The following is a 27,206-nucleotide window of genomic DNA, read 5'->3' as shown; positions in this document are numbered from 1 at the left end:
CATATCTAGGTGGTTACAGGTGTGTACAAATATCTGGTGACTTACATAATGTCCACAGAGTGGCTGATGGAACATCAAAGGTCACCATGCTCCACACCACGCTTGTTTAGACAGAAACAACAACAGCAGAAATGGGTGTGGAACCAGGACCAATATAATGCCTTTAGGATAACTCAGAAATCTTGTATTTATATCTTGCATTTTGCACTTCACTTCCTCTGTCTGGTTTGTCCTTTGTCATTTTGTCATGTCTCTATTCAGATGCTGAAGTCCTTAGGGAAGGCTGCATTTTCTTGGCAGTGCCACACAGTGCACTGTGCAAAGTTAATGACTGCTTTGAAAAGTGAAATGATGTTTTCATGATTTCATGAGCAAACAGAAGAAGTCTCAGGGTTCTGGGTTGGTCTCACAGGCCTTGGAAATGCACCCACAGAACCTGGGGGAGGCACCAGTTCTGCAAATCAATCAGTCCCTTGGAAAGTAAGAGGAGGGGAACGTTCCAGGACTCCCCTCTGTTGCTGATGTGTCTACAGACTCGACACCTCCAGGGAGTCTTTGGCCCTCACCAGTATTTTACAGATATCTCTGTTTGACCTGTTTCGTGTATTAAGTGTATTTCAAGTACAATATTCATAGTAGGGAACTGTGTATTCACTTTTCCATTTCCAGTGGTTACTCCTGGCACCTGACACTGAAACATAAGAGATCAAGTATGATTTTATTGTGTAATACAAGATATAGACTATTTTTGTTTATTTGTTGCAAAATGATACCATTTCTGTGGTGCAAAACACAGTGCAGTGTATCTGGTACTGTATCTAACACTCAGTAAAGGCAAGGGTCTGTCAGTGGCCATAAGAAACATTTTTCATTTGGAAATATAAAAATATACCAGATACCTGGTAGAGGTTCAGTGCAGCTGGAGCTGAGCAAAGGAATGCACTTTAACATAAAATAATACACCTCTAATTCATTTGAACAGCAGTCTTTTTGAGTAGACAGAAAATGAGTTATCATCTTGCTGTCAGTGCTGATAGAATATCTCTGTGAATGCCATGGATTGCTGAGTGTCATTTATAACCATTTAGGCTTTTTTTGGTGGATCTTAAAAACAACAGGAAGAGAAATAGTCCCTTCAGACAACTACCAGATCCTCTGGTATCCTGAGCTCAGTGCCAACAGAGGGAACCAACTTTCCATGTTATGCTTTGATAGTTTCTGTAGTTGTTGATTACGAAGTGAACGAAGGAAAAACCCCTGACTGGTGTGAGAAGCAAAGAAAGAATGTGGAAAGCAGATGTTTTGATGTGAAGGGTGAAAAGGTGGATCTGCAGTGCTTGCAAGTGTCCAAAGCAGGATAATAAGGATGACCATGAAAAATGATAAAGAATCAACACAGTGCAGAGAAGTTAAAAAAGAAAGAAAAGGAGGAAGGAGTGAATGGAAGGACAAAAATGAAAACTGTGAAGATACAGCATTTGGGAGGGTTACAAAAAGAAATGATGCTTTCTGCTTGTGGGTCAGAGGATTGCTTGGTTGGTTTGTTTGTTTCCACTGAACCTTCTTTGTATATTTATGAAAAATTGATGCTGCACTAATGGTGATGGGCTGGCATGGATTGGCACAAAAGTTGCTATGATATAACAGACCCTTCAGAGGCCTCAAATCTGCAGTCTGTAGGCAAAGTGTTTCAGGGAAAACTGTCCTTTAGTGGTTTTTTCCCAAGTGTTACAACAATAAGCTCACTCCAGCTCAGACACAGGTCACTGGAACTCATGGATGCTCCAAAGTTCAAGTTTATCACCACCTTGATCCTCCCTCAAGATCCAGATCCAGGCCTTGGTCTGTACTTTGAAATCTCTTCCTGTGGGTCATGCTGTCCCTGTTTGAGATTTGCCTACACAGAGCACCTCCAAAAACCTGGAGCTGACAGTGACAACAGCAATCAGGACTAACAGTGTGCCATGAATTTGCTGGTGTTCAGACAACTGGTAATTAGGGCTTTCCTGGAACTGAAAAGTGATTCCCAGTGCAGATGTTTTCAAGAGTCAGAAGTATGGGCACATCTCCCACGTGCTGAGCACTGTTCAGGTTTGCTTTGCTTCTCATCCCTCTCTGCTCTGCCTTCACCAGGAGGCCAGGTTTTTCCAGCAGTGTCTGTATGTACATGTGACAGGATGAATTCAGGCCATTCCACTCATACCACAGTTGCACAGGGAGCTTTTGATTCCTTGTGTTAATCTCCAGAGCAAGGTACTGACTCCAGGTACTTTCAGTGCTAATCTCAGTGTCTCCCTGGTTTTGACACCAAATCAGTGCTGTCGATGTTCTCCCTGATGGAAGCTGAAGGGATTTGAGGAATACGTGGCTGCAACTTACTTTAAAAATATCAGTGAAAATCTCCCTGAGTGTTTAGAGCCTCTGAAGACATCAAAATGACACATCTGAGGGAAAGCACAGTTAATCCCACAAGAGCAGGACTAGATCTGAGATACTTTGGGTTTGGTTATTGGGCATTTAAATGTGGTAATTTGCTGAGCCTGTGTTAAGCTTTCCCTGACACCCTTGCTGTTCCCAGGCCATTGGATAGGAACAGCACACTGTGATGAGCTGTCACCAAAGCCAGTGTTGCCTTTTCCCCCACCTTGTTCATCTGGACTTGTCCTAGAAATGTGTAGCCGTAATTCTGTGCTCAGTTACTGTTTCCCATGGTGTAAATGGTTACTATTCAGGTCTAATCATTGGATTATAGATGGGGTTTGAGTTTTTCCTGTTTCAACAGGAAACCCAAGCATGTGCATCTTGTAGTATTTGGGGTTTTGTGCTTTTTAAATACTCATTCTTCTGAGGTACAGGTGCATTCATTTTCTCTGGTTGGTTATTTCTAAATTTATTATGCAAAGCAGACATGATCAAGTTTTTTTGACTTCTGGAAGAAAAAGTTCTTGATAAGTGGAGTTGTAAGCAAAAGCTTTTCATGGAAAATCATTCTCACAAGAAGAAACTCTGCTACTGCTAAAAAGGTTCAAAAATCTTCTCGGGCACTGTTCACAAAGCAGTTTCTGTGTTTTATGGGTCACAGGTACAGCTTGCTGCTGCTTTGCCAAACAGGAAAAAAAAAGAAAGAAAAGCAAGAGTGTCCCAAGGGCGTGCCAGTGGTGCCCTGGGGTTCCCAGCTGGTGTCTGTTTGTCGCTTCTTGTGTTTCTATGAGAAATGTTTGGGGTGGGTTGTTCTCCTCAGCTTTTGAATAGGAGAGTTGTGGTCCCAAAGAGCCATAGGGGTCAGGGGTGACTCAACAAGGGGGCTGTGAGGTCCAGCCCAGCCAGCTCTGCCATCTTTCACAGAGTGTAGGCACAGACAGTGCCTGTGGCAGGAGCTGTGCTGCACCCACACAGCTCTCAGGGATCCCCATCACCGAAAAACCACAGCAGGCTCTGCAAAACAGGAGACAAAACCCCAGCATGTCCACTGTGTCATGGGCTCAGGAGGCTGCACCCTGGTACAGGAGAGGGGAGTTCCCAGTCTGTGTCTGTCATTAGATGTGTGAGTGGACACACGTGTGCAGATGGTGGAGCTCACTGTGGGTTAACAAGCAGCTAATAGCTGAGAACAATCCGAGCAACCAGGGCTAGGGGAAAGGTATTGATTTTGTGTCACACAAACGTAGGTACAACATCTAAGCACTAAATAATGTTCCCAGGGCACTTTTCAGTATGACTGGCTGAAACAGAGGAGCACAACATATTTAATGATGTGGAGAACACAGCGTCCTCAGGGTCAATAATGTGTACTTAACCTTTGGGTTTTCCATGTTGTCTGCTTGTCCAGTTGGTTTATGAAGTGCATGTTAACGTGATTGGGGATTTCAGGCAGTGATAACCTGATCTCCCAGACATTCCCTACTCTTGCAGGTAGATGTGGGACAGATCCGTGGTGAATATGCCCAGGTTTTCCCAGCACTGCCTGCAGGGACTGCTGCTCCTCCTTCACAGCCTTGCTGCTCTGAGGGCAAACTATTTATAGTGTGAACAGTAGGATTGCTGTTTTACCCTGGTTTTGCTTTACCTCCAAAGTTTAAAATGAAGATAACCTGTTCTAGCCTTCAGCCTTTGTCAACAGACTCGTGCTTATTTGGTGGTACAAATAATGATTAATTTCCTTTAAAGAGTAAAGTTGAATATGAAATAAAAGCAGAACTTGTTAGCAGCAAGCACAGCTCAGTTAAGAGGAGACTGCAGTTTTTATGCTGATATCAAACTAATTTTGCTTGAGGTTTCTACAGCAGTGCAGTGAACATGGTTATTGAAATGTGGGGAAATTACAAAGTAGTATCAGAGCTTTCTGTGTGAGGTGCCCTATGCACTCAGAATGAGAGAGACCTCCTGAAGAGTCAGACCAGACCAAAAACAGAAGCTGTAATAGAACAGGGGAAGGAAAGGGTGGATGGAAGGATATTATGAAAGTATTTGATGATTTGCTCAGAAAGGGAAAAGTAAGATACTGACAAATGCATTTAAGGAGCAGAACTGACAGGCATTCAGACACCTCTGTGAGTCTGGCCCTCAGCAGATGGGCTGATCACCCATCCCTTTGTGCCCTTTGTGGCTGCAGGTGGGACATGTTCTGTGTACCTGTGCTCTCCTGCCCGAGCAGCTCCCACAGGAATTCCAGTGCTGTGCTCGGCTCCAGCTGCTTCTTCCTGCTCTGAACGTGGTGTCTGCCCTCTTGCAGCAGCCAAACACACCACTGTGCTCACCATGGAGAGCAAATGCCACAGCTCTGTGAGTTCTCCTTCCCTGGGAAAGCTTTAGATCTTTCCTCCAGCAGAGCTGCAGTCAGAGCAGTGAGCAGGGAGGAGCAGACGGGACCTGTTCCCATCTCTGCAGGCAGTTCAGTTGTGTGTGGCACAAACTGAGTCTGGGAATCAGGAGAGCACTGGAGCATCTGCCTCCTCTTAAGCAGCCAGTAGCCACCTGGATTTCCCTAGAATTCTTGTGTTGTTTTGGAAACTTCACACCAGCGTTTGCTTCTGAATTAACCTAAAGGGGATGATGGATTTGCAGCAAAATGTCTCATTTTCCCAACTCCAGCTGGCTGGTGGGGGAGAACAGGAATTAATGACAATGATATTGAAATATGTCCTGATATCTAAGAGATTCTGTACAAGCGTTGTGACTTCCCCACTGTCCCCAACCTTTTCAAATCAGAGTATCTAAATCAGTCTCTCTGGGCTGTTTTCTGGAAGATCAGGATCAAAGTAATCTGGCATTTTAAGGCTGTCTCAGAACACAGATCAAATTAGTATGACCACCGGTTTTTCTATTCCTTTTCATTTTCTTTGTTTTCTTTCTGTTCTTGAGTCATCTATTATTTATGGTTTTTTAGTAACCAACTAAAACATTTTTTCCCAAACAAAATTTGCAGTGTAATTCGAGTGTTTGATAACTTGTTGGAAATGAGGTTGTGATCCTGTGAAAACTTTTGCCTGGAGAAAGGACTGTTTCCCTATGAGTGGTTCTGTTGATTTATTCTTGTGTACAAACATTTGAAGGATAGAGCTGTAAAGTTATATTGTATGTACACGATGCTGAGCCTTTCAGGGGGATTTCTCTCACAGGAAGACAATACTTTCCCTCAGTGACCTTTCCCCCTGCAAGTAATCTGTCACTGTATAATTAAATGAGAAAGTAAATAATGTTATTATTTCTGAGCATGGACACAGTGCACACAGTAACAAATCGGATTCAAAGAATAGCTGATGAGGGGATTTGTGGAGATCCTTGATGCAAAGTTTTAAGTACAGTACAACCAGATACCTACTCTAAATTGGCTGCCACTGTAATTAAAAGTATAAATGTTTCAAGCTGAATACATCCTATTAGTAAGATTTTAGGAAACAAAAATTTAATTTATTCACATTCGATATGGTCTGTAAATGCCACCATTATGTGCTTTCCTCTGGCCTTTGATTAGCTATGGATTAATAAAACTTTTATACCTTCTTTGTCAGCCTCATTTTGAACTCTGTTTTTGCATACTGTTACTATTAAATAAATGAATTAGTGTCCAGAAATGTGTCATGCATATTACCTAGCAGCAGGAAGCATAATACAGTGGTCAGCTCCCCAGGAGCATTATAAATCCTAACACGCTCAGTAACCTGCTCGTGTGGACCTATTAAAAGCTTGATGATTTAGTGAAGCAGTATTTGTGCTTAACAATGGAATTTTAGTTAATTCAAAACAAAGTAAATCATTTCCAATTACAGTATTTGAATATTCACAGTAGCTGCACGAGGATGTGTAATGTTGCCAAGAAAAAAAAAGAAAAAAGAGGAAGAAGAAAAGGCATTATAAAGGTTGACTGGAGTTTAGTGTTTCGAGGGGTTGTGGTACCTCAGCATTAAATGAACACCAGTGTTTGTAAAACGTATTTATTGGACATAGAGGCTTCACTGGAGAGATTGAGGAGCTAAAGCTTGGAATGGACAAAGCTGTTTCCAGGGACTGGGGAGACTCTGTGAGCAGAAAGGCTCCTGAGGGCTGGGCAGCAGCAGGGACAGCAGAGCCCAGCCCAGGGACAGGGAGGGGGTACAGATAGAGCAGGGCTGGGCATCAGAGAGGGGAGGCAGCAGTGGGACTTGTTGTGTCTGAGAGCATTTGGTTCCTGTGCCCACACACTGCACAGCAGGGGCTCGCAGGGGTCTGGAGCTGCAGCTGGCAGGGAAGTGAGTGACAGCATCTGCCAAATTATCCTGGGACTGCTGCACGAGGATGAGGGACTGGGGGCGAGTTCAAGAGCCACTGAAGGTCCCACAGCAGCTTTCCTGTGCAGCCAGTGTACCACGTGTGTGTATGGACATGTCACACCCACAGGAACAGGTACTCACCTGTCACACTCACAGGAACATGTACTCACCTGTCACACCCACAGGAACAGGTACTCACCTGTCACACTCACAGGAATGTGTGTGCACATGTCACACAGGAACATGTACTCACCTGTCACACTCACAGGAATGTGTACTCACCTGTCACACTCACAGGAACGTGTGTGCACATGTTACTTGCAGTGTGTGGGAGATCAGGTTGTCCCTTATGAAAACAGTGTTTGATGTTTTCCAACTCCGCCTTTCCAATCCACACTCGGAGGTGTGGCTGTGCCTTCCATGCTGATGTGCTTCCAGAAAGGTTTGGAGTGTCCTTAGGAGCCCAGTGCCTCTGATTTCATGAGGAATCAGGGTCTCAGCTGCTTTCCTTAAACACCACTTTGGCCCTTCTTTACACCAGGGACTATTGTGTCTGCGTGTCCCTCTGTTGGCACCTGCAGCCCCATTCAGTCATGCAGTTTTGAGGGGCTTGGGTCACTTCTGAAAGCAGGCCAGGGCCCCAGTTCTGTCAGCAGTTTACCCAGGAGGTGACCCAGGCTGTCCTGGAGCACCGTGTGTGACACCCAGCACGTGTGCCTCTGTTTGCACTGCAAGTACAGGGAGGCTGACCACTGAAAAGTGGGATAATTGCTCGAGTATCTGCACTGGGCTTTCGAAAATGCTTTTGTGCCCCACTGTATAAACTGGAATGGAGTTTGCTGCAGCTTTTCTTGTGGATTAATCCTTTAATCCTGGTTACAGATCTTGAGTGATGCTGGATGCATTTTAGCTTCCTTGTGATCTGTTGGTCACACTGAATGGTTAAATTCTAGTATTTTTAGAAAGGGAATAAGAGAATTCACAAAAAGGAAATAAATTCTGCAGGGTTTATGAAAACATAATTTCTGAAGGTTGGTGGAATATAGTTAAATAAAGAAACATCATATGAAAGCACAGAACTGCAAGAAGAGGTCTTATTAGTTATATTTCTGCTCAGCTGACTTGCATTGTATGGTGCAGACAGAAGGTGGAGGAATAGGCACAGTGTTAACCTCCAGGCAGCTTTTGTATCCTAATTTATTCTCATTACTTTAAAAAAATTTATTCTCACAACGTTTTCCTTCATGAGTGACATTTGCTATCTGCAGATACAGTTATATAAACCTGTTGCTGTTAATTGGGATTACATTATTCCTACAAGTGTCCGTCTGACTCTTGCAATTTTCAGGCCTAGATTCCATTAATAATTTTAAAAATATCAGTATTTGCTCCTTGTGGCTTATTGGTCTCAGCATAATGATTTCCATTTGGAGATGATGAGAGCCATGTGATATTACCTACTTATTAAAAAGTCCTGAGGGGAATAGATTCATCATTAAAACCCAGGTGTTCTTGCTGCAAGAAGTCTGAAACACAAAGTATGGCACAGTTTCTTTGTTCACTTTGGCTGTTTTGTTACTGATACAGCCACAGCAAATGACCAACCTTACAGCCACAGAAATGGGCCAGTGACAGATGACATGATTCAGGAGGAATAAATTCAGGCATGAATATAGGGGTGCTATAAATTATAAAAATTGAGGTGATGTTCACCTGTTTAAATTCCTGTTTAAATGCCAAGGAAAAGTTCTGTGCAAGTTCCTGCTCTGTTGGTGTCTCAGAAATAAGGACTGGCACCTGATTGTGTTTGCAAGTAACTGTCAGCATTTGTGAAAACTGCTGTGGAGGTGTGACCTCACAGGCATTCAGAAGAGAGAGGTGGTCTTAATTAGCATTCAAACCAAATTCTAGGAGGTTTATAAAAGTCTTTCTCTTCTGTTCTTCCCACCCATGTTTTAATTTTTCTTTTAACTTTGCCCTGGAGTCGTCCACTTAAACAGTGCAATGACTTGGAACAGTTTTCTGTTTAGGAATGGTGATAAGGGGAGAGAAAGGAGATGGTGCTGATGTGGAAATCACTTTTGTGGGATACACCTGGTAGGAGGTTACATAGGACTGTGTGGTGGGTGGGAGTCTGCTGGCACTCTGAAGTCACGGTGCTGTGTCCCAGCAGTTTGGCAGTGTCCCTGCAGATGTGTCTGTCTGACACGGAGAAATGGGTGGTCCAGCAAGAACATGTGCTTGGCTCGAGAGGGAAGTGTTTGTACTGATACAGCCCTCAAGTCCAAGGAGAGATCTGTTTCATGAGAACTTTGAGACCTTGGCGGGAGGCAGAGGGTGAGTAACTTCATTTGGAATTAAGACTTAAACTCGGGTCTATGTGTGAGACTGAGCCCAAGCCTGGGTGGTTGTTAAGCAATTGTGTGTGACCATGTTGTGCCTGAAGTCACTTAAAATCTGCTGCAGTGCCAGAACTTCTGAGAACTGCCAGAATCTGTATGCAGTAAGTGTTTTTTACTTGCTTATGTACGTGGTAATGTTGGGTATTTGTTGTAATGGGTCTTGTCCCTCTGGTGACAAGCCACAGACCAGGAGGGAAAGGGAAGCCGCTGTCTGGGTGGTGGTGGTGAATCTTTGTTGTGGCTCTAATAAGAATTACTCACCATGTTTAGCTCCAATTTTCCTTTTGAACTGTTACATTTCTGGGCCAACCTTAAGCAGTTCTCAGCATTCATTAGAGCTGTGTTAGCTCGGGACATGAGGCAGGGCAAGGGCTGTGTCTGCTCTGAACAGACCTGGCACCGAGGGTACAGGGAGTGCTGGGGAACCTCTTCAGCCTTGGTACCATGGCTGTGCTCTCCTTGGGCACAAATGTGTCTTCTGCAGAGGGGTTGACTTAATTTACTCAGTTTGGTTGATAATTAGAGCTGACAGATAAGAGATCAGTGCAAATCACAGGGACAGAAACACCTGCGACTCTGTTTACGTGAATCCCCTGAATCCTGCCTGGTGGTAACCCCAAAACAGCATTCACTGTTGGTTTTGCAAATCACAAATTACCATTGTGATCATAAGAGATGAAAAATAAGGCTTTGAAATGGTTTATAGGAAAGACCCAGTGCAGTTGTTGCAGTTTCTCCTTAGTTTAGACCCTGTGAGTTTTCCCTGTCTTTCCATGATGGAATGTGGGCTGAACAAAGTCTGAGCTTAGGCAGGTGCAAGCTCTGCCCTGCAGCTCTCTCGGTTCTGCTCTTGGCCAGAATTGTATGAGCAATCTTCTGAAGTTTGAAGGGCTCAGATGAGTTGCTCTTGGCTTTGGTGGTGGTGGTTTTTTCCCCCTGAGTGACTGCTCAAAGAAACAAAAAACTTCCCTGTGAAATACTTCGAACAAAACATTTGATGTGAAGTTGGAAACGTTTTGAGAGAGAAATTCAAATCAAAATCAACAAAAAGTTGTTTTCACTGTTGAATTTTTTTCCCTGAATATATCTTGTTTTCCATTTTTACAGTGAAGAGAACTGAAAAAAAAAGAAAAGATAGTTGGATTTTTTTATGGGTCTTTTTTTTCCTTCTTCCCTCTTTCCTGTTTCTTCTTTGAAAGTGTAACATCTCTGCAGTTGGGGAAATGTACAGCTGTCAGGAAATAATTTTTCAGACAGGGAAGAAAATCCTGAAGTGTTTGAGTATAGTGGTTAAATTTCTTCAATTTCAAAACATTTTGAAAGCTTCAGCTTTCAAAAAAAAAAAAAAGAGGATGAGGAAAATGGGAGGCAAAGGAGTTGTAAACACACCTTGTATGTTCAGGGACATGATTGAGGTGGGAGATGTGGTAAAGCTTGGTATGAAAAAAAGAAAAGGAAAATCTTCAAATAAACTAAAATACAATAAAAAATAATTTAAACAAACTGAAATACAAATACTTTTTTTAAGGGAAAATCAACCTGAGATAACTTTTTGATGTTTTGTCAATAAAATCTTATTTTTCAATACTAGGAGGTTTCGTTTTCCCCCTTCTCAGTAATGGGTGGTTGCAACCTCATTTTGAGTTAGGAACAAACTCTCTTTACATTCACAGTTTGAAGGGAGACTCAGCAGATCTAAATTACTTGACCATGGTGTCAAAGTAAGCGCAGTTTGTTCAACTTATAATTTCAAGGCATGATTTTTGTTTAGACATTCCCTCTGCCTCGTATGTTAATGGCACTGCCCAGGTTTGCAGCTTGGCTTGCTTCTTTTACTCTTGTGCCTTCTAAAATGTTTGGAAATAATGTTTGTTTAAAAGTAATCAGAGTTCTCCTTATATTTTTATATTTTTTTTCCCTTGGTCTAGCTTATTAGTAAACACCTTTTAGCACCTTTTGAAAACAAGAGCATAATAAAAAGGAAAAATTCTGCTCTTAAACTAGAGAAAGCAAAAACCACTGTTCTGGTGTGAGTTGTCACAGTGCAAAAATCATTAGTCAGGAATAAAATTTAGACAGGCAGTGTCCTCGGTTTTGTCACTAATATAAAATTGCATTATCTATTAAAAGTGTAAATTTGTGTCTTGCAGACTTAAAACTGCTGGATACTGCAACAAAAATCATGTGTGTGTTGGTTTTTATTATTAAGTCTAGCTTTGAATTAGAATTCCCTATATTACAGCTTGGAGCTAAACTCTGTTTACAAAACAGTATTTACACTTGACTAATTTTGCAGATCAAACTAATTAAATCAATTAAACTGGTGATTAACCAAATGAAGGCTGATTGCAAAAATTAGTGGGTTTATTTTGGAGGACTGGAAGTAAGCTAATTACTGCAGTGATTACTTGAACCTGGAGTACTCTAAATGTGGTATAAATTGAAACCTCATAGTGAATTAGACTGGGAATTCATTACAGTTTAAAGCACTGTTAATACTATTCAGGCTGCTACTCCTGTGGGAAAATTTCCCTCAGTATTTTGTATACTGATAAACAATCATTTAGTCCGTGTCCTTTTAAATAACACCGAGCAATTTCACGCCGGATTTTTTTCCTGGGAGCTGAGTCACAATCCTGCTTTTATGAAAATGTAGCTGCTAAAAGTGCCGGTCAGGTCCCTGCACGTTGCCTGATGGGAGATGTAGTCCAGGCAAGGCCGCTGGGTCCCAGGGACAGCAGGACACTTGCTGGGCCTTTCATCCCTCCTTGCGTGGCCAATTTACAACAGAATGTAAATGTCTGCTAAAGATGGCCTGCAGCAGAGCTCCTTCACGCACCTCTCCTTGCCAGGGGGTTAATGAATCTAAAATAGGAAGACCTCGAGGAGCTGGAATATGATGTGGTTTGTGGTTGTTGCCTATTCCACTTATGGCTATTGTAAACAGGCTTTGTTTTGAGCTTGTTTTGTGAGATCTTCCACTGCATCCCTCGCTCAGTGGTTCGGTTCCAGTCCTCGTTGCTCCAGTGAATGTGTAACTTGAGAGTTACGGTGCACAACAGGCTTTTATTCTGTGTAGTTCCTCAAGTTTGGGTTATTTTCTTGCAGACATGAGCACAGGTCCCCCTTGCTTGAAATCGAATTTCTGTAGACCAAAATGCAGAACTCCCTCCTTCATCCTGCTGTCCCCTAAGCTCTGTACCACCCCAGGCAAAGCCAGCACGGAGGCCTCTTGCAGTGTCCCCTTCTGAAACTGTGCTGGTGATGAGGAAACAGCTACTTTAAAAAAAAATAATTAATTGAAAGTATAATCATTTTTATCTGTAGTTGTCTAGCTGGGAATCGCTCATTTTATTTTATTGTTACCATTGACAGGCGCATTTTATCAAGGGGACTTCAGATGTGCAAGAGAAGAACCCAAATCTAAAGCTTTTAGAAAAGGTAGACAGTACCCATGAAGCCACTTTGCTGGGCAAATCAGGGTCAGATCCACGGGACAAATAATCAGAAATGAGATCTACTCGTGGGAACTCTGAGGAAAAGGTGATAATTAGCCAGGACTGGGTGATGGGGCAGGAAGCTTGGTGGGTCACTGGGAAGGCTCAGCACGCCCTGGAGAGGGAGTGAGCTGCAGGGAGGGTTTCAGTCTGTTTTGCCCAGGGTTGGAGTGCCACAGGGGCAGGGGTTGTGCACTGTGTGTGCACAGGGTACCAGGTGAGGGGTGTGAGGCGGGACTGGAGGGCTGAGCTCTGGGAAAGCTGAGGGGTGTTCTCGAATATTCAGCTCTCTCAGCACTGGGAGGGAGCAGTGCCTGTGCAGTTTGTTTTGCAGCAGAGGGAAATGGCAGAGCTCAGCACAGCCAGGAAAGGGAATATCCAGGGGTTTCCACAGCCAGCTGCCCCCTGGGCAGGGGCTGGGCAGGAGCACCAGCCTTGCTGGGGTGGGCACAGGAACAGGGCCCCTCCTGCTCCCCCAGGCTCCGGGAAAGGTTGGAAAGCACAGCCAGCAACAGAAGCACTGACAGGACACAGGAAGGGGATTTCTCACTGACACAGTGGGTTTAGGGTTTTATCTGAGTGTGGAACAGGGTCTAGGAATGCCAAGACACTCCACACCACTGTGTAGGGATAGTTTAAAAAGAAAATCACATTCTGTTGCAGGGTGCTCATCTCTTGAGCAGATCTGTGCTCCCATAGGAACCACCTGCCCCAAAAACACAGTCAGATATTCAGGTCTGAATGTGAAAGTCACGTACAAAATATGTGTCTTTTTTTTAATCAAATATATCATCTTCCTTGTCTTTGGGAGCTACAAATTTTCTGTCTTATAGAAAGGAGTTTTGTTAGTTTGTAATGGAATAAAAGATACCAAAATGCAGATTACTCTCTGAATGCTTTAATGGAGGAAGCTATACATGTGAAGCACAAGGAAATTCCAATGCTTACTTGAACACTGTACCAAAATAAAGCATTTTCTCATACTTTGAGCTCATTTAAAATTCCTTTTAAAACTCTTTAAAGCAAAGCAGACAAAGTGGTATTTTAGTTTTGTAAAATAAGTCAATGCAACTTGTCATTATTTGAATAGACACAACTGACTATCAAATTTTTATTTTCTGATGCAGTTTTTTGGAAGTTAAGTTCTGCAGTATAAATTTGAAGTAAGTTTGCCTCTCCTGAGTAGATTTGGCTGCCGTAAGTTTGCTCCACAATGTTTATTTTCGACTGTTCTTCATTATTTAATGTTAGAGCAGAAACAGAATATCTTCCTGGCTGCTTCAAATGGTTATTATTCATTTCTATTGTGTTACCACCTGGAGTGCTCATCTAGATTGTATGTACGTGGGATTTCCACAAGAGCTTGGAAGACAAGGATCTGAAAAGAGAGGAAGCTGAAGGAAAGCATTCATTAACCAACATGACAAAGGTCCATGAAGTAGCTCCAGTAACCCTGGCTAGAGTAAAATTGGCTAAGAAAGAGGTGTGCACACTCTTAATAAATTCATCATGTAAGAAATGCATTATTTTTCTCAAGGAGATAGCAATATTATTCAAAACGTGCTAAAGTGGGCAGGATATCCCAGGAGTAATTGTGAATTATTAGGTCATAGGGACCTCATTGCAAACTATTTGCAAAACTTAATTGGTGTAATAAATAAAATATGCATGCAAATTAGACTACTTTCTGAATTAAAGGAATCTGTTATCCAGCATGGCAAAGAATCATCCTAATTTAATAGGGTTTATATGCAGTTTGAGATGGCCATGTTTTATGTTTGTCCTCAAAAAACAGATGGTATTTAACTAAACCTGAACCAGCCAACTAGTGGCATCTGATAAATGTCAGCCTGTAATGCAGGGTATCACTGCCAGGGTGACACTGGATTCTGGGGGGAGTGCAGTGGTATCTTATTTAATTTAGTGCACAGAACAAAGTGGCTGAGCAAGGTGACAAAATGAACACTCCTATTTGCTTTATTCTGTCTAAAAAAGACTCCGGTGCTGAGGCTAAAAATATTAGTAGCTTTGAAAGTTCTGTTTGAAGCCCTGTTATTTATTGATTTATTTTCTCTTCATCTCAGAATTCCAGTAGTGGAGAGCAGAGCACTAATGAGTGTGGCTGATTTCATTACCCCAGATATGAAGTAGGGAGGATGCAGTCAGGGTAGTCATGTAATGACTTTGTATCCTAAAGCAAAATCTGAACGAATCAAAGCCCAGAATCTCTCAGAATAAATATAAATAGATAGACCTGCAAAAATAGTTAACATTCTCTGCCTAACATCAGTGCCCAATAACACTGTCTCGTCATCAACCCCAAATCGAGTATTGCATCTGCTTTTTTAAAGCAGTTGATTGAATGAATACAAATGTCTTGCTGTTGTCACTTGGGATAGCACTTCATATATCCCATTTTCTAGACTCTAATTATTCCATTTGTAGACATGAATGCCATTTAGATGTAAGCTAATTCAGCATGGTAACTCAATTAGATTTGTACTGACTAGGATTTATGAAACATCAATGGATTCTTGGTGAGACCAATGGGACTCCCAGTTATTTATCCCTAAGTCTTACTGATGCTGCCTCTCAGGAGCTCAATTAAACACGCCAGTGATGAGAATGTTTTGTAACAGTAGTCTTGCACAATTAGACCAAGATTTTTGTAAAGCACATCGCATGTAAGGCAGGGCATCATGTATTATGCAATACAAAGTTCTCATCTGACTGGTTCGTGATGGTGAAGGGTGAAAGAAATTCCCATCGTTGCGCTGTTACTGTAATTATAAAAAATACAAACCTCAAACTGAGTTCATAGAAAGTGTGATGAAAATTACACTTTGCTGATTGAAAAAGTAGAAATCAAACTGTATTTATAAAATAGTATCTGCCTCTCACAAACTACAAACAGGTTTCTCTACAAATGTAGATCCCCTTGGAAACTGTGAGTTCCTCATGTGGATTTAGAGCTCCCCTTGACCCTGGGATGGTGTGTTTATTCCTATTTTGAGAAATAAATCAATTAAATGTCAGGAATCCTCACTGACATTGCAGATTTTAAACAAATGGCAAGAAAGCATGTGAGTAAATCTGCATTCATTGTCATTAGGTGTGTAAACTGTTAGAACCTGACAATAAAGTGGAGTTTGTCATCAGTACAAACTGAGTTATTGTTATCAGGCACTGTCAGGGGCTGAGGTGAGTGGGGAAGAGAGGATTGAGTGAGAAAGTGAACTGCTGCCAGGCTGGGATTTTGTGTCAGGGCATGGGCAGTGGTGTCCAAAATTGGTGCATTTGGGGTTAGAAGTCTTGGCAGTTCTGCACGGAGGGATGGACTGAAGCTCCTGTAAATGCAGACACACAAACTTCATCAGGCAGCTCCTGCACAGCCATCAGACGTGGCAGGCTCAGTGTGGGCTCGTGCATGGCACCCCTTTGTGATTCAGATTTTCAGCACCCCAGAGGGGAGGGGATCACAGGGACAGAACCCTGGGCTGGGGGAAAGACTCCTGGAGAACTTTTCTTGACACTGAACCCGTTCCAGATTGAGGGCTGGAATAACTGAAGATGATGTGCAGTTTGTCTTCTCTCCTGTGTCTGGATCAGCCCTGCAGGAGTCATTCCTGACTGACTTCTGCCTACACTGTTCTTAAACCCAGATCATTAAGATGTACAATATATTCCAGCACTAATGTTAATATTTAATTTTTCTGCTGAAGTACATGACTAGTTTTCCTTCTTGCCATCTTCATGATGTGGGGAAAAATAACTTCCTTAGTAGCAGTCTATATTTCTCTCCTATGAGAAACTTCTTCTAATGGACAAACCAACTCCAGTTATTTCAGTTTTCTCCAGTGGGATTTGCTTGCTCCAATGTTCTGTTCTCTCTGCTTGTCTTCCTCTGGGCTTATCTCCATTTAGTCTACGTGTTTCTTATCTGGAAGGATTACTTGGAATTCTATTCCTTGAGAATATCCATAATCCTTCCCACCTTGCAGTACATTTATAGGCACATTTTGTCCTGTCATTCAGGTCAGTAGTGAAAGTGCTGAGTGATGTTGATGCAGGGTTGGACCTGCAGAACCCAATCTGACAACTTCCCAGTGTGACACTGAACACTGGGGATTGCTCTCTAATGTGATCTTCTACTCATTTTAGCATTCACACTTGTCCTGGGTTTGGCTGGGATAGAATTCATTTTCTTCTTAGTGGCTGGTACAGTGCTGTGCTTTGGAATTGGTGTGAGAATGTTGATAACACACTGATGTTTTAGTTTCAGGCTCTGCCAGTGAGCAGGGGCACGAGAAGCAGGGGGAGCCCAACCAGGAGAGCTGACATGAGCTGGCCAAAGGGATGTTCCAAGATGGAATGTCACACTCAGGGTATAAACTGTGGGGCTTGGCTGGGCAGGGCCAGCTGCTGCTCAGACACGTGGGCATGGGGCAGTGGGTGGAGAGCAGTTGTACTGTGCACCAGTCCTTTCTCTTGGGTTTATTCCTTTCTCACTCCTTTGTTATTATTATTATTATATTGTTTTAGTTATGAAACCATCCTCATCTCAACCCATGAATTTGCCCTTTCTCCTCCCCGTGGGGTGGGGGGTGAGCTGTGTGGGGTTCAGATGAGGCCCTGGAGATGGGCAGGGGTGTGCAGGGTGTGGTGTCCCTGCATCAGGTGCAGCACACAAGCACTGCATCATTCACCACCACGCCCCCACCTCGTCCTTCTGCAGCACCCCAGCCCCCTCTCTGGAGTGCTGAGCAGGAGCAGCTCTGCACAGCTCGTGGAAGGGGGGTGAGGAACCAGAGCAGCACTGCTGGAGTCATGATTTTCTGTCTGCTGGCATCAAATCCTGGTCCAGCTCCACTGAACTGAACTAGGACTTGGTTGAGATGCTTCAGCATCTTTGGCCCTTAAGCTGGGCCTTTGAGCTGAGAATTGGGGAGCCCAGGAGGAGGCACTGCTGCTGGGGACAGGGAATGGACAGGAACACCCAGCAGGAGTTCTCCTCTCCTGCTGCAGACAGTGATGTCAAGTTATCTGAAAAAGTCTCCTCCTGTGAGCTGGGCCCACCCTCACACTGCAGCACTCCAGCAGTTTCAGGTGATTGTTGCTCCAATGAGGTGTTTCATGCCTGGAATTATTTCTTTGATGGAAGAAGTAGAGAGCAGGACCAGGAACAGATGGTTGATAATGACATCTTAATTCTAGAGAGAATGAAAGTGGTGTTTCATTATGGAGTGGTATATTTAAATTGCCTTCAGGTGTTAGTTTAAGAGAGTAGAGGAAAAAAGAAAAGTTAAAAAGATTTTTAAGATTTAGTAAAAGGGATAGAGTGGTACAAATCAGAGCTAGTAATAATGCCCTACAAACCTGTCAGATTGTAGTAATGTGACAAGTGCTTGCTAAAGGGAATCCTTGCCCCATGTATGGTGATGGACTTGTTTCACTTTGATGAATCAACTGGTCTGAATTATTAGAAAAATGAAATGTTTGCCCTGGCTCAGAATTTCCAAATGCCCCTTCAGGATAAAAGGACATGCATTATGTCTCTTTAATAATTTGAGAATCCATTTTGTGCTATGCAAAATATTCTCTCTTTAGAGCACTAACATGCACTTTAAAACAAATTCTTAGTGCAACTCAGTTTGGTGACTAGCAAGCTTCATTTAAAGAATTTCTTTCCTCTTGCTAAACTTCTCCACAAACTGGACTCGTTTTAATAAACATGTAATCCTAAAGGTTTATTATGACACTTTCAGTGGGCAGAATCCTGGCTGATATAAATGTCGGTATAAATTAGGATTAATCAGTCTAATTCCTCTGTGAATTTATGGTATTTGTGTATGAGAGATTGGAAAACCATCAATTCAAGACCTGTGCCAGAGAGAGAGCCAGGCACTGACATCTTTCTTTCTGTGAGAGGTGTCATTGCAGTGCTGTTGTTTCTGCCACACATGTGATCCAAAATGGGTGAAAGATGAACAGAGATCCACACACCAGCACTTTCGATCTGTTTGTGTGCATCTGAGGAAAAGCTCTCATAGATTTCCTAAAAATACACAAATTAATATTGCTTACTTTTCAGCAGGGGTAAATTAGGGTCTTTGAGACCTTCTTAGAACAGTCTGGAGTTAAATAATATGCATGTTTTTCATTTTACTATGATGAATGCAAAGCTATTAAACAACCTTTTAAAGAGTTGGTGTAATTATCTGTAAACAGTAACGTTACAAAAAAAGGTCAAGTTGTCCTGCCATTAGAAGTTTATGGATATAAACTGGATTTATGTTCCCATAAAATGGGCACCGACTAACTAGATTAATTCTACACAACTAAACCAACTGTAGCAATATTTAGAAACAATAAAATGATACCAATTAAAGCAATTTTATTTTTTGTGTCATATTGATTAATGGTGCACTAAAATTAACCAAAGACCTTAAAATCAGGATGGTTGCAGGAAGGCATCCACATCTCAGCATTATTACCAACAAGAAGGAGCAGTTAAGGGAGATGGCCCTGCAATAGTATGAATATTTAATTAATAATTAGTCATGTAATTTCTCCTCAGGAATTATTATCCCTCAAACTGGTTTGTGAATTTAATTATTAGCAGCCTTTTTGTTTCCATGTCCCCTCATTACTGTCAGGATTGATGTAACATAAACTTCATTAAAAATTAAAGCAAGAGTCTTAATTACAAGGCTACCCTGACTGAAGTCAGAATTAGCCAAGTCAGTGATGTGCAAATGAGTGCATTATTTAAGAAACATGCTGGAAGTAGTTATGCTAATGTGGAGGGTTCACAGTAGCAGACCTTTTCACTTGCAGTTGCATATTCATTAAATGCACTATGCAAATTTAATGTAGCAGCCTTAGTAATGCGTTGTTAATTTATTCAGATTTATTGAGTAGGACTTAAAAAAAGTGTACAAATTTAATTACTCTATCTGCTAGAATGATATTAGGAGAGATAGTGGAGGTTTAAAATGTGTTGATCTGGATTACTGCAGTTTGATGGAGGATGTAGTATCAAAGGACACAATTTTGATAACTAGGCTTGAAAGAATATTTGATTTACTTATGGAATGATCTAAGAAATCACTAAAATTGCACATGCTACTCCCCAATAGGAAAGTAAAAAAAAAAAAGTCTCAGTTGTATTAACTTAAGAGCTAAAGCAGTGCTGAGTCCACAGTCTAATGGATGTAATGATCCTACTGAGACCAGTAAAGGTTATGGATGGAGATCTATGGGAAGCAAACTGTCTTTGTGGGAAGTTGAGCGGCTGTTCCGTGTTCCTGTGGAGGCTGCTGATCATCAGGTTGAGCACCAGGACTGCTGTCACTCGGCTGCATTCCTGGCAGCACCGGTGATTCGTTACCAGTGGCTGAGGGGAAGCTTAAATTTCTGCTGCTACTTTACAGTTAGCAAGAAACCCCCCCACTAACACTGCAGATTTACCATCGTGGAATCGTTCTTCCCTGGTACATTTTTTTTTTCCTATGGAAGCTCTACATTTGGGAAAACCCACTGTAATTGCATTGTGGCATTCACGTTGGAACCTGCTCTAAATGGTTTGGTCTCTGGTGGGAACACTCTGGGCAGCGAGTGTGACCCCCTTAGCGCTGAGTGTGACCCCCTTACTGCTGAGTGTGACCCCCTTACTGCTGAGTGTGACCCCCTTACTGCTGAGTGTGACCCCCTTACTGCTGAGTGTGACCCCCTTACTGCTGAGTGTGACCCCCTTAGCGCTGAGTGTGACCCCCTTAGCGCTGAGTGTGACCCCCTTAGCGCTGAGTGTGACCCCCTTAGCGCTGAGTGTGACCCCCTTACTGCTGAGTGTGACCCCCTTAGCGCTGAGTGTGACCCCCTTACTGCTGAGTGTGACCCCCTTAGCGCTGAGTGTTGACCCCCTTAGTGCTGACGTGCTTGATCCCCTTAGTGCTGAGTGTGACCCCCTTAGTGCCGAGTGTGACCCCCTTCCCGCCGAGTGTGACCCCCTTAGTGCCGAGTGTGACCCCCTTCCTGCTGAGTGTGACCCCCTTACTGCTGAGTGTGACCCCCTTAGTGCTGAGTGTGACTCCCTTTACTGCTGAGTGTGACCCCTTACGCTGAGTGTGACCCTTACTGCTGAGTGTGACCCCTTATGCTGAGTGTGACCCCTTGCGCTGAGTGTGACCCCCTAGCGCTGAGTGTGACCCTTACCGCTGAGTGTGACCCCTTAGCGCTGAGTGTGACCCCCTTAGCGCTGAGTGTGACCCCTTAGCGCTGAGTGTGACCCCTTACGCTGAGTGTGACCCCTTACTGCTGAGTGTGACCCCTTCCCACTGAGTGTGACCCTTACGCCGAGTGTGACCCCAGCGCTGAGTGTGACCTCTTCCTGCTGAGTGTGAACCCCTTACGTGCTGAGTGTGACCCCCTTCCTGCTGAGTGTGACCCCTTACTGCTGGAGTGTGACCCCTTAGCGCTGAGTGTGGACCCCTTAGCTGCTGAGTGCTTGACCCCCTTAGCGCTGAGTGTGACCCTTAGGCTGAGTGTGACCCCTTAGCTGAGTGTGACCCCTTAGCGCTGAGTGTGACCCCCTTAGCACTGAGTGTGACCCCCTTACCGCTGAGTGTGACCCCCCTAGCGCTGAGTGTGACCCCTTAGCACTGAGTGTGACCCCCTTAGCGCTGAGTGTGACCCCCTTAGCGCTGAGTGTGACCCCCTTACTGCTGAGTGTGACCCCCTTCCCACTGAGTGTGACCCCCTTACTGCTGAGTGTGACCCCCTTAGCGCTGAGTGTGACCCCCTTCCTGCTGAGTGTGACCCCCTTCCTGCTGAGTGTGACCCCCTTCCTGCTGAGTGTGACCCCTTCCTGCTGAGTGTGACCCCTTAGCGCTGAGTGTGACCCTTAGGCTGAGTGTGACCCCACTGCTGAGTGTGACCCTTGCTGAGTGTGACCCCCTTAGCCCTGAGTGTGACCCCCTTAGCACTGAGTGTGACCCCCTTAGCGCTGAGTGTGACCCCCTTAGCGCTGAGTGTGACCCCCTTACTGCTGAGTGTGACCCCCTTACTGCTGAGTGTGACCCCCTTAGCGCTGAGTGTGACCCCCTTAGCACTCTGTGACCCTATGGCTGAGTGTGACCCCCTTAGCGCTGAGTGTGACCCCCTTAGCGCTGAGTGTGACCCCCTTAGCGCTGAGTGCAGACCCCTTTAGCGCTGAGTGTGACCCCCTTAGCGCTGAGTGTGACCCCCCTAGCGCTGAGTGTGACCCCCTTAGCGCTGAGTGTGACCCCCTTACCGCTGAGTGTGACCCCCTTAGCGCCGAGTGTGACCTTACGCTGAGTGTGACCCCTTAGCGCTGAGTGTGACCCCCTAGCACTGAGTGTGACCCCTTACGACTGAGTGTGACCCCCTTCCTGCTGAGTGTGACCCCCTTAGCCCTGAGTGTGACCCCCTTAGCGCTGAGTGTGACCCCCTTAGCGCTGAGTGTGACCCCCTTAGTGCTGAGTGTGACCCTTTACTGCTGAGTGTGACCTCTTACTGCTGAGTGTGACCCCTTAGCGCTGAGTGTGACCCCTTAGCGCTGAGTGTGACTCCCTTAGCGCTGAGTGTGACCCCTTAGCGCCGAGTGTGACCCCCTAGCGCTGTGACCCCTTAGTGCTGAGTGTGACCCCCTTCCCGCTGAGTGTGACCCCCTTCCTGCTGAGTGTGACCCCCTTAGCGCTGAGGAACGGGAAAGCTGAGCTAGAACAACTCATTTTCACCTGGCTTTGAGCCTCTGTCTTGTACCGGTTTCCATATTTTTATTTCCCACCTGATGTGTGGTTTCAGAATTGCTGCCCTTGCTTTTTCAGTAATGACTTTATGGCTGGGTATCTGTGGAAGCTCAGCCCGTTTTCAGAGCCTGGGAGGGGCTGAAGCCGGGGCTGTTGAGCTGGCAGTGAGTGCACAGCACCCACTCCTTCCTGCTGGGATCAGTCCTTGCCCACCCTCCCTGCAGGGCTGTCTGGGCACCACAGGCTGCAGGCTGGGCTGCTGGGCTGATGCTTTCCAAGGAAGTGACTCCTGTTCCCTTGGAAAGGAGTGCTCCACCTCCCCTGTGAGAAAACAGCCAACAGCCCATGTGTTTATCTCATTTTTAAAAATGGGAGTTTTTCTGGCTCTAGAACCTGAGTCTTCAGGCCAAGGTGTGAGTGAGGGGTGGGCTCAGGCGTGAGGGAGCTCGTGGTAAAGCTCATCTGAGAAGTTCTTGCTCTTCTACTCCTGCCTCTTGTTCCTGCTCTGGTGAGGCTGCTCTGAACCACACTGCAGAAACCAACCTGGCTGTTTCCTTTGCAATCACTAAAATTTAACCACTGTTTGAAATAGGGACAAAACCAATGAAAATAATTTGATGTACATTCTTAAGTCTGCATGGATTTCTCTTACAAAATCAAGAAACCAACCCCATCCCTAACACCTTCCTCATCTTTTCACCTTCCCTGTGCTTTACTGGTACAGACCAGGGACTCCTATTTTTGGGTGAGGGTCTTATTTTCAGCCAAACTTTCTCCTGTTCCAACTAACAAATGCTCTTGTGCTGGGATATCAGATGGCAACAGAGGTTTAACGTTGAAGTCACTGGCTGAGGGAGACAAAAGGCTGCTCTTTCTGTCACACTGCCACCCTCAGTGCAGCCTGAGAGGACAGGAGCCACTGGCACGAGGGATGGGAATACAAGGTTGGATCCTTTTGTGGTGACTCTCCTGTCAAACACGGAACTGTACCTACAGCTTCTCTGCCCGTGTCTAAAGCTCTTTTCACTGCTAAGTATTGTAATTCAGACTCCCTGTCCATGCTTTTTAATTTGTGCTGGAATCCACCCTGGTTTTGCCAGGTGGCTTGAGGAGTCTGGAGAAATCTGTCAATCCCTTTCCCTCTGCTCTCCTCATAAACAACTGGACGTGTCAGTGGGGGTAAAAAGCTGACTGCCCAATCCAACAGGCTGGATCTTCCCTTCCTGCAGCACAATCCTTTCAGACAAACTCTTTTGCTCCAGAAAGTAGCAATATTATGATTGGCACACAAAATGGATATACAGAAAAATATTTGTCTCCTCTGATGTCACCTCCCTGAGAACATCTCAGCCAGAGTCCTCAGCACTGCAAGGAGCTTCGTCTCGTAGGTTGTTGAGTTGTTGACTGTATGGACATGCACAGCTCGGGCTTTCTGGAAGGGTTCTATGTGAAATTTACCCTCCTTGCCCAAACAAGGATCTACCCAGTATCCTACACATTGCAGGAGTGTTGGGAAAGGCATCTGTGGTGTCCTTGTGTGGCAAAGCCAGGAGCAGTGGGTGTTGTGGGTGCTGCAGGGCCACTTCCCGCACCGTGAAGAGGTTCTTGTTTCTCACACACTTTACTGGAAATGGCTCTCTCAGAAAATTCACATTCACTCTTCTTTTACCTGCTTATCCAGTCACTGGAAAAATGTTCTGTGAAAAGCCTAGGCTGGCTTATTTGAAATAGTTTGATTGCAGTGAAGTCTTAGAGCTGTGCCTTCATCATGTGGGTGGTGAGATTAAATGACATGCAGTGTGTGCTTGGAAGAGTTGAATGATTAGGCACTTACATCTGTTTAATTAAACAATGAGCTTCAACCTCTGTTTAATTAAGGACTAGCTCGTTTCAGTGGTGGTTCCATGCTGGGAGTTATAACACTTCTGTGATTCACACCCAAGGATATAATAGAGAGAGGTTGGTCTCCTTCCAATCCTTAATAGCCAGTGGTGCACAGCACAAGGCAAATAGATGGTTTGCAGGTGGGTAATGGAAGAATTTAGGCATTATCAGAGAAAAGGCATATTTAAACTAAGATCTGTGTCAGTGTGAAGAATGTGAAATCATGTGTGTGGTGATGGGGGAAGTGAAGGTTAACAAATTCCATTCATCAGCTAGCAGCATGTGCATTCTGGCTGTACCCCCTGGAAGGTCTTGATTCCTTAACATTCTTGCCTTAACTTTGTCTCTTAAGGACTTTGCCCACTTTGCTGAAGGTGGAGGACCTTGCACTCTTCAGTGCAATCCTCAGAACACCAACTTCACTGCGAAAAAGGAATGCAAATATTGTGGGTATTTTAACAGAAAAAGTGGGATTTGAGACACAGAGGCTGGAGCTTAGACTGAGAATCATGAGAGCAGGTGGCACTGATGTGGTTTCCCCTGCTCTGGGATTGCATGCCAACCACTAAACTTGCCTTTCTCTGTCCTAATGATGAACCTGAGGCACAGAGACCTTGCTGTGTAAGGAAACCCAAACCAGTACTGACCAAAAGGAAAGAAGCTTTAATGGGATGAACCTGTACCAGAATATTTGGGGAATTGGATTAACCTTCAAACAAACACAGAATTCATTCATCTTGTGTTTACCTTGCACATCTGAAGTCCTGATGAAGCCATAACCTGATCACCCTCCCCAGGCACTCTGAGTAACACCACAATTACATCATGCTTAAGATTTGTTCTGCTCCAGGACTCCTCTGACTGGAGGAACCCCTAAAGGGGAAAAGGAAGTCCCAGCCTGGACACTCCAGGTTTCTGGGAGCTGTTGAGTGTCCAGCTAAACCACAGGGCAATATATCATTGAGTGCCTGCATGTGTCTGTGTTCCAGCAGCTGCAACATCCCTGTGCACAGCCAGTCTGCCCATCTGTCCTGTGCCAGTGCTTGGTACTTCTGCCCTCAAGACAAGACAGAATTTTGGTGGATGCTGGACAATAATTTTGTTGGATGCTGTTTTTGCAGGTGTGACAAGATTTAGGCTTTCTGAACTTATATTTTGAGATAAGCAGTTAGCTTGCAGGTAGCTGTTTTTTTACTAAGACAAAGTACTTTTTTTTAAAAAAAAAGACATTTCTGAAGTAAGTGATTTAATATGCATAGGTTTAGTTCTGGTAAGTTGCTGTGTGCACATATATATGTATATATAATCAAGACAATACTTTCTGGCTGGAGAATGCCAATCATATTGATCTCAAATGAGAGCTGTAAGGATTAAAAAGTAAAAACCCCCCGAGAGCTGGTCCCATGCTTTGATATCTGTGATTAACTGCTATGTTAAGCTGAAGCAGTGCACTCTGAATGAGGTTCTTCCATATCTACCTGCCGTTTCTCCAGTCCTCCTCTGTACCTGTTGATGTGTGACATTTCTAACAGAGATAAGGTGAGATTATGTTGCTTTATTGTGATGCTCTCTGTGTTTGTAGGAGAAGCAATTCAGGTGGTGCCTACACGTGTACCTTGTCAGACTCCATGTGGTTACAGCCATTGCTGGACCATCCTTATGGTTTTACAAAGATGATACATTGAGAAAATTGCAGTTATTGGGTTGTGACAGCAGCACATTATTTTACTGAACCTTAAAAAAAAATGTAGTTTTTTTATTAAATAACCTTGTGCTTCAGTTTCTTCCTGTAACTTTAAAAGCTCTGGGTCAGTCTGGATCCTGGGCAGGCAGAGCAGATAGAGCTGGGCATCCTGCATCCCAGTGAATAATGTCTCTGATTTTATGGCTCTTATTCTTTGTTGCAGATTAAATGAGTTCAATCAAGTCCGTGAGTTTGGGCAGCCTCTCATCTTCCTGCCTCTCCCTGCTCTCCATCCTCCACCTAGCACACTAACTGGAGGAAAAATTTATGATCTCATTAGTTTGGTATATGGATTCACTTAAGACAAATTGAAGCTTAAAAATGTCGCTCAGCCTGGACCTGTTGTGGGAGCATTTAACCCTCTGGAGGCTGCTCAGTGTTCCTGAGCCACTCCTCGTGTCTGTGATGACATCCTGACGTGAACATGGGCTCTGTTTGTTCCCTCTGTTGTGTTTTTCAAGCCACCTTTTCTTGTGGGAATCAAAGAACGAGGTTTTCTATCACTCTAGATGTTACTGTTCATCAGCAGTTTTCAGGGAATGACAAATATCCCACCTTCTCCAGAAAACCTCTGCTCTGTGTAACCTGTATGGGATCTGCTTGGAAAAGCTGGGGTCACCTGGGGGCTCTACAGACAGCTGGGGACTCCAGCGAACAGCTCAGGAACAAATGAAGAGAAATATTTGTTTTTTAAAGCCACTGTGTCTAATATTTATCTTTTTAAAAAACAAATCTCTGCTTTGTTTGGAAAACTGTGTTTCGGAGCAATTTCAGGAGTTTGGGTAAATATTTTGCGTAATCTTTTCTTCACCTTGTACCAAATGGATCTTGAAGGAGGACTCCAAGGGTTTTGCTGCAGGAAGTGTTTCCCATTCCACTGTCATGTCCTTTTCCCTCCATGCTGACTTTGCTTGTGAATTTTTAACTGGAGAGAAAGCCTTGTATAGATGGAGATTTATTCTCCTGGTGCAGTTCTTGACAGCACTAACAGGTTGTGATGTTCTGGGATAATGCTGCACCTCTCACTTCCTGCTGTTCGAAGCAATTATTTTTCACGTAAGATATGTTGGTCCTGCACAGGGATTTTTACAGGTGTCTTTGTATCCCATGGCAAAGATTTGAGGCCTGGGGCTCCTTTTTCTCTGTCATCGCCATAATTC

The sequence above is a fragment of the Myiozetetes cayanensis genome, unplaced genomic scaffold, assembly GCF_022539395.1.
Source record: "Myiozetetes cayanensis isolate MyiCay16 unplaced genomic scaffold, myiCay2020 scf14, whole genome shotgun sequence".
Lineage (NCBI taxonomy): Eukaryota > Metazoa > Chordata > Aves > Passeriformes > Tyrannidae > Myiozetetes > Myiozetetes cayanensis.
The sequence above is the reverse complement of the archived record's forward strand: the minus strand, read 5'-3'. Positions refer to the sequence as shown.